Here is a 7748-nt window from a genome sequence, read left to right as displayed (position 1 = left end):
TTGAGCGTGCTCAAGAATGTTCAAGCGTTGAACGGGACAGGACGAGGTTGGGGATAGGGTTTACCTAGCCACCCAGAGCTAACAGAGTATACAATTAGATCCCACGAAAAAAGGTGAGAGAGATTTGGCAGTTGGCAACTTTGTATTGGCCAACACTACAAGTTTTAGCATCACCTGAGATGGTGTCATAAAATGAAAATAGAGTGTGATCTCCAAAAAGAAAGAGAGGTTATTGTAGGTCTCTTCAACACCATCCTATAGGAACTAGAATCACATCCATACCTCACATGAGCTCCAAGATATGCCCCATCAAAGATTGAAGCCCTATGGCATTTAGTGACCCTTAGGGATGTTCTGGTTTGGCATGCTTGATAACGTTCGAGTGCTAAAGGAGACAAAAAAAGGTTGGGGATAGGGTTTACCTAGCCAACCAAAGTTAACAGAGTAGATAGTTCGATCCCACAACAAAAGGTGAGAGAGATTTGGTAGTTGGCAACTTTTTACTGGCCAACACTACAAGTTTCAGCATCAACCAAGAGTGCATCATAAAATAAAAATGAAGCATGATCACCAAAAAGTGAGAATTGTAGGTCTCTAGAACATGGTCCTATAGAAACTAGAATTGCATCCATACCTCACACGAGCTCTGAGATATGCCCCATCAAAGATCATAGCCCTATGGCATTTAGTGACCCTTAGGGATGTTCTAGTTCGACATGCACGAGAACGTTTGAGCACTGAAGGGGATAGGACAAGGTTGGGGATAGGGTTTACTCGGCCACCCAGAGCTAACGAAGTAGACAGTTTGATCCCATGACGAAAGGTGAGAGAGATTTGGTAGTTGGCAACTTTGTACTGGCCAACACTACAAGTTTCAACATCACCCGAGATGACATCGTAAAATAAAAACAAAGTGTGATCTCTAAAAAGTGAGAGAGGTTATTGTAGGTCTCTGCAACATTGTCCTGTAGGAACTAGAATTGCATCTATACCCTGCACGAGCTCTGAGATATGCCCTATCAAATATTGCAGCCCTATGGCATTTAGTGACCCTTAGGGACATTCTAGTTCAGCATGCCCGAGAATGTTTGAGTGCTGAAAGGGATAGGATGAGGTTGGGGATAGGGTTTACTTGGCCACCTAGAGCTAACAGAGTAGACAGTTTGATCCCACGATGAAAGGTGGGAGAAATTTGGTAGTTGGCAACTTTATACTGGCCAACACTACAAGTTTCAGCAAAACCCGAGATGGCATCGTAAAATGAAACCGAAGTGTGATCTCCAAAAGGGAGAGAGGTTATTGTAGGTCTCTACAATAGCATCCTATAGGAACTAGAATCACATCCATACCTCACATGAGCTTTGAGATATGCCCCGTCAAAGATCACAACCCTATGACATTTAGTGACCCTTAGGGATGTTCTAGTTTGGTGTGCCCAAGAACGTTCAAGTGCTAAAGGGGATAGGATGAGGTTGGGAATAGCGTTTACCCAACCATCTAGAGCTAATGGAGTAGATAGTTCAATCCCACGACGAAAGGTGAGAGAGATTTAGCAGTTGGCAACTTTGTACTGGCCAACACTGCAAGTTTTAGCATTACTTGAGATGGCGTCATAAAATGAAAACGGACTCTGATCTCCAAAAAGTGAGAGAGGTTATTGTAGGTCTCTACAACACCGTCCTGTAGGAACTAGAATTGTATCCATACCTCGTACTGGCTCCAAGATATGCCTCGTCAAAGATCGCAGCCCTATGGCATTTAGTGACCCTTAGGGACATTCCGGTTTGGCGTGCCTGAGAATGTTTGAGTGTTGAAGGGGATAAGATGAGGTTGGGGATAGGCTTTACCCAACCACCTAGAGCTAATAGAGTAGACAGTTCAATCCCACGACCCTTTTTCCACTAAGTTGCAAATTTGAGCAACTTTTACAACTTTCAACAACGCAACTTTGCACAAAAAGTGCAATTTTTACATTTTTCACTTGATTCCAATTCTATGACTTAGAAAAGGTTCAGCAATAGTAAAATAATTTATTTCAAAATGCTCATACCTTCACCAATTCCCAAACTCCTGCAAAGTTGTCAACATTTTTGCAATTTTACTTTGACAACTTTTGCAATTTTTTGCAATTTTTGACATCTTAACTCTTAGATGCCTAAAAATTAACCTAATGACCCTAAGGACATTTATAACCTTCTAAGAAACATAAAATTATTTTTTTCCTTGAAAAATACCTATATTGCTCATTTTTATGCTTAAAAAGTGGCCCATAGGAATATTTGACACAAAACCCCACAAATACAAATAATGACTAGGGGTCTATTTAGGTCTAAACTAACATGAATCCAATATTAGATTCAAACTATGCGACTTTGATTAGCTAGTTGCTTCACAAACTCAAGACTAGGCTTGTAGCCTTGAACATGGAAAATCACAAACATCTCCTCACAACCCAAAGAAAAGAATCACTGATTTGGATACCCTTTTGGGGGATCATGTAAGATGATCACATACTAATTTTCAAGCCTCAAAACCTTCTCTGTAGTGATTTATGGAATATGTTGCTACGAATTTCTAGCATGCACATGGATCTTGCATGCCTAGGACATCAAGTTTTTCTCTCCAGCCTTATTCTTTTGACCTAAAACCAAAAGGAACATAAAACACATTGTCCTAACCAGATTACACCAAGGTTCATTAATTTCCCATGGTTGAATCTCAAGATATGAGGGAAAATAGATGAAACCCTAGGTACTGGCACAAAATGGAGACAATAGTTAGTGAAATGGGAATATCTTGAGTTGTAGAGTGAATTAGAACCTCATTCCAAGTGCAACAGAAATAAGATTCACAAAGCTATCCAACCATACTAGATATCCATACTTATATGTGATCAACTTGACCAATGAGCAGCACACATTAAATAAAACTTAGAATTTCTACCTTTTTCTTCGTTGTTTCAATTTTGTATAGCTTGTACAAATTGGTAGTAGTGAAATTTTGGTATGGTTGGATAGAGGATTGAATTAGCATTCTATTGCATTTGGTTTGAAGTCTTTACATGATCTACAACAAAAGTTACATTAGTTTTTGTAGAGGTTAGTCAGATTTACCCTAAATCTAAGGGTTTCTTCAAGATGGCCTCCTAACTTGCAATTCCACCATGGGATTTCAATGCCACTTTGAAGCATGCAAGTTAAGAGAGGGTAATTCAAGATGGCAAAGATTTAGAATTGTAGGTGTAGGTTACCTATTTTTACCAACAAGCCCTAAATTGAACATTGCATTATGTCTAGTCTAGATTTGAAGAAGAAAGAAGGTTCAAGCTTCCAAACTGATTGATTTGACCCAAGTGAAGGGTGTAGGAAGATTAATTGGATGTGAAGAAGAGTTCCAAGGGTTGGAGTCAGGTTTTTGAACCCATTTACTCATACTTCCTTTGTAACCTAGCCTAATCTAGCCAATTAGGTCTATGACTCAAAGTGGGTGTTAGTTGGTGCTGGAATAGAGTCAGAGTTTGATCTTTTGGAATCTCCAAGATGTGGTTAAAGGGTGTTTGAAGAGGTGAAAATATAGTGTGGCCCCTTGCTAAGTGTCTAGTTTTATGAATTAATGCTGATCCAATAGCATTGTCATTGTCATTGTATCACAGTGTAGAAGTTGGGCGTCATTGTCATTGTATAACATATGAAATGAATTAGAGAGTACTTATCCATTAATAAAGAGGAGGAAACATGTCTCCATATTTCTATGGGAACTTTTCCAAAATCAGACCAATTATGAAATAGATTATTTAGTTTTAGAGGGAGAATGGAAAGATAATTTACTTCATGGTGTGTTTTATGTTACAAGTTTAGGTAGGAATCTAATTTCTATATCTACCTTTTATGATAAAGGGTATAATGTACTCTTTAGAGGGGCACATTTTATAATCAAGTATAAGGATTGGATATATTGCCCATAAATATTGGAGTTAGGAGCGATTTCCTTTATAGGTTGCAATTGTATACTCCTAAGGCACTAATGAGTAAAAGTAATCCTAGAGATCTTAGAGAGATATGGAATAGGAGGATGGGCCTTATTCGTCATGGATAACTTAAATTTCTTCAAGAGATAGTGACATGTATTCTAGAGATAAGCACAAATCATTATGATGCATGTAAATGACATTTTTGGGGAAGTTTACAAAAGCATCTTTTTTAATGAGTGACACTAGATTTGAGGTTGTTCTTGATCTAGTACAAAGGGAATACCAAGGAAGGAATCAAAAGAGATTGAAATATTCCTTATAATATATAGTAGAATGGAGTTTTTGAGAGAAAGAATCATTCTATATATAAGGTAGAAAGAATCTTAAGTATAGTTAGGATCATGTGGTGAGGATTCACAAAATATGAAAAAGTTGGTGCAACATGAAATGCATCAAGAAGATATAGAGGTTGATATTCCATCCTCTATAGTTGGAAATAGGAACCATGAGGTTAAAAAAAGGCATAGGGATACTCAAGAAATTATGGGAGATCCTAGGAAGAGTATGATATAGTAGAGACAACTAGCAATTCTATATGCATCTTCCTTAAGTGTAACTAAAACAATGACCCAACCCACTCAATCTTTTATCAGAGGACAATCATTCAAAAGACTTAACCCACTGAACTTCACACCTTTGGATCCACAAGAATAACTGATGTAGAGCCAAGGAGGTAACAACAAAACTTCGATAATAAATTCACAAAGTTGAATGGTACACAAGGCTCACTAGGCTTCTTAAAGGCACTCAAATGCACAAATTTGGAAAATACCTTCAACTATCTATTTCAACCTCACAAAGTATTTTAACAGACTAAAATGGATATGTTTCAATAGGTTTTATAACCCCAAAACTCAAGTTCATGCACAAACCAAGTTACCCCCCTTGACTAGGTTGCTCTCTTTATTAGGTCAGCAAACACTATTTTTTGGATTTATCTCATAAACTTTCCAAAACACCAAGAAAATAAACACTTGCTCAGATACCCTTTTCAAATTTTTATAACATATCTAAAAACAAGATATCACTCCTTTGTAAAGATTGTATGGAACATGGCAGTTTGTCTTAGAATTAGGCCTAATTAGGCCACTTTTACAAAGCAAGTGTGCTTTAAACTTACCTCCAAACTTCCAAACTTTACCCAATATGGTATTTTGATGCCAAACTAAGGATTCCATAGTCCTTTTTCCAATTTGACTCTTCTAGGCATGCTTTCCAACAAACCCTCTCATTAAATGGTGCAAAATGAGGGTTTTATGGTTCTCCTACTTCCAATCACTTCTAAGACTCATTCAAAGATTAAACACCATATTTAGGACATTCAATAACTCATCCAAACATAAAATCATACCCTCATTAAGGTAAATGTTCTACTAGTGTACTTATAGCAGCATTTTCCTCTCTTTTTCCCACTATTAGTCATGGTGATCACCCCTTAAATGTTTCTTCCTGCACTCAAATTGGTTAGTAGCATTTGAAACATGTTATAATAGATCCATTCCCTAGGAAAAAACAAGAAAATACCTAAATAATGGATCAAATCATCATAAAACCCCTCAAAATAGTTAATTTCTTGGGACTATTACAAAACTATTAGTGTAAATAACAAGACAATGAGACTTTTAATGCTTCAAGATCACTTTAAAAAACCATGAAATGAATGTATTTAAGTCTTAATTCATCCCTACAAAAGTTAAATGTTGTAGTCAATGAAGATACAATGAAATCATTCAAAGAAATAGTACAAATGACAGGAAAAATTGAACTTTATTCACTCAAATCTGGAATTTATGTATAATACCCTCTTATTCTTCTTCTTGTTAAGATCCTAGGCCTCTCTAGGCTTTATAAATTCCTATTCTAACCTCCTCTATTCGGTTGTGAGCCTTTACAACTAATAAAACATTAAAACAATCCTTAAAAGCCCATAATCCTAACTAGTCGTTAGGCTTATTTCAAATTTGAAACTTTTTAACAAAAAGACTCTAACTGACTCCTAATGAATACTAATACCTTTCGACTAATCCTATGACATGATTAAACTTATTGATAAGTCTTTCTAGAATCCTAAGGAATTATTAGCCCATTTACATTACATTTTAGATCTAAGGTCTCTATTAGGACCTTTTGGACATGTATTCATTACATTGCATTTTTCATTACAAAAGGCCATAATAGGCTTCAAAATATTACAATTTATTGGCTTTGTTGTCAAGATCTCCTCCTTAGTCCTTGGTGTTTTCAATGATTCACTTGTCCTCCTAGGTGCTTCTGAATTTTTTAAATAACAAAATGGATTTAATTTGATATTCAACCCTTATTCTAATACCTAGACCAATCCCCTACCCATTCTAAACTTCTTGTAGATATAACTTAGGTTTTGGACAACATTAGTCCAATACAAACAAACTCTTGGTCCTTTAAGGACATTACAAGTATGACTTTCAATCCTTCGAGGACATCACAAAATAAACACATTTGATTACATTCTTTGGTCATGAAAATCATTATAACTTTTAATTCTTGTCCATTTGAATTGTCTGGATATCTCCTTGTCCTACTCACTCCTTTGACCTTCATGGTGTGGTTGTGTATCTTCATAGAATGACCTTGGTGCCCCTACAACATTAAGCAATGATGATGAACATGAGTAAAACTATGAGATCTTTGCCTACATGTTACAATGAAAAAGTCATATCTATTTTGAAATTAAGAACTATAAAACAAGTTTCAAGAGAAGCTTAGGCTGGAAGACTTTTTTTCCATAAGATGACTACTCTTGGTAATAAGCTACCAAATATTGAAACTACACTCAAATCCAATATTTATAAGGATAAGAAATAAATTTTGAAAGATAGTAGCTATGCTAAGTGTAAATAATTTTCTTAAGGAAAAAAATGAAAATGACAAGATCTAGTAGCTCAATCGATAACACAAATTTTCCAATTGTTGGCCAACACACACACTTGTTGTATAGTCACGGATATTGTGATCATTCATGAACTTGAACAACTAACACCATGTTAGAAATAGTGTTGTGAAAAAGGTCTACAAAATAGAGGGAAATGGCCATCAAATATGCATGATTTAAATAGCTACATTAAATAGCCCCTTACTTCATAAATCACTTCAACTCAATCATTACGTTGTATAGACAACCTCATCATATGTCACTTGAACAAACCTATCATGTACAACATGAGGGAAAAATCCACAAAATTAAATCTTAAAATGTTACAATAGTACAAACCTCATGGAATGCACATGGGATGAATATACATAATTAAGTATTAACCCTTTCCAACATTCCAACTTTATGATAATAATTTACTAGTCAAAGTCCAAAAAATTGGAATGCAATGACTACAAGTATTCTTGGGTATCTATTACAAGCAACCATGGTTTGGAAGAAAATTAAGAGTATTAGTCTTGTAGCCAAGAAAATGAGCACAATACACACTTTTGAGATGGTCATCTCGTGATGGTCATGGATAAATCATTTCTAGGTTCTCTTACTTGTTTTAGAATATAGGGTGATTCTAGAATTTGTTCTTTACTATTCAATCAACTTATAGGGTGATTCTAGAACTTGTTCTTTACTATTCAAAGCATACGTTGAACCTACCGAATATATACCCGCATCACTTAAATCACATTAAATGCTAGGACAAAATCAATAAATACAATAAAAGTTGTTAATATAAGAACCATTTTATGG

The sequence above is a fragment of the Cupressus sempervirens genome, chromosome 1, assembly GCF_028749045.1.
Source record: "Cupressus sempervirens isolate cs-2001-9-10 chromosome 1, ASM2874904v1, whole genome shotgun sequence".
Lineage (NCBI taxonomy): Eukaryota > Viridiplantae > Streptophyta > Pinopsida > Cupressales > Cupressaceae > Cupressus > Cupressus sempervirens.
The sequence above is the reverse complement of the archived record's forward strand: the minus strand, read 5'-3'. Positions refer to the sequence as shown.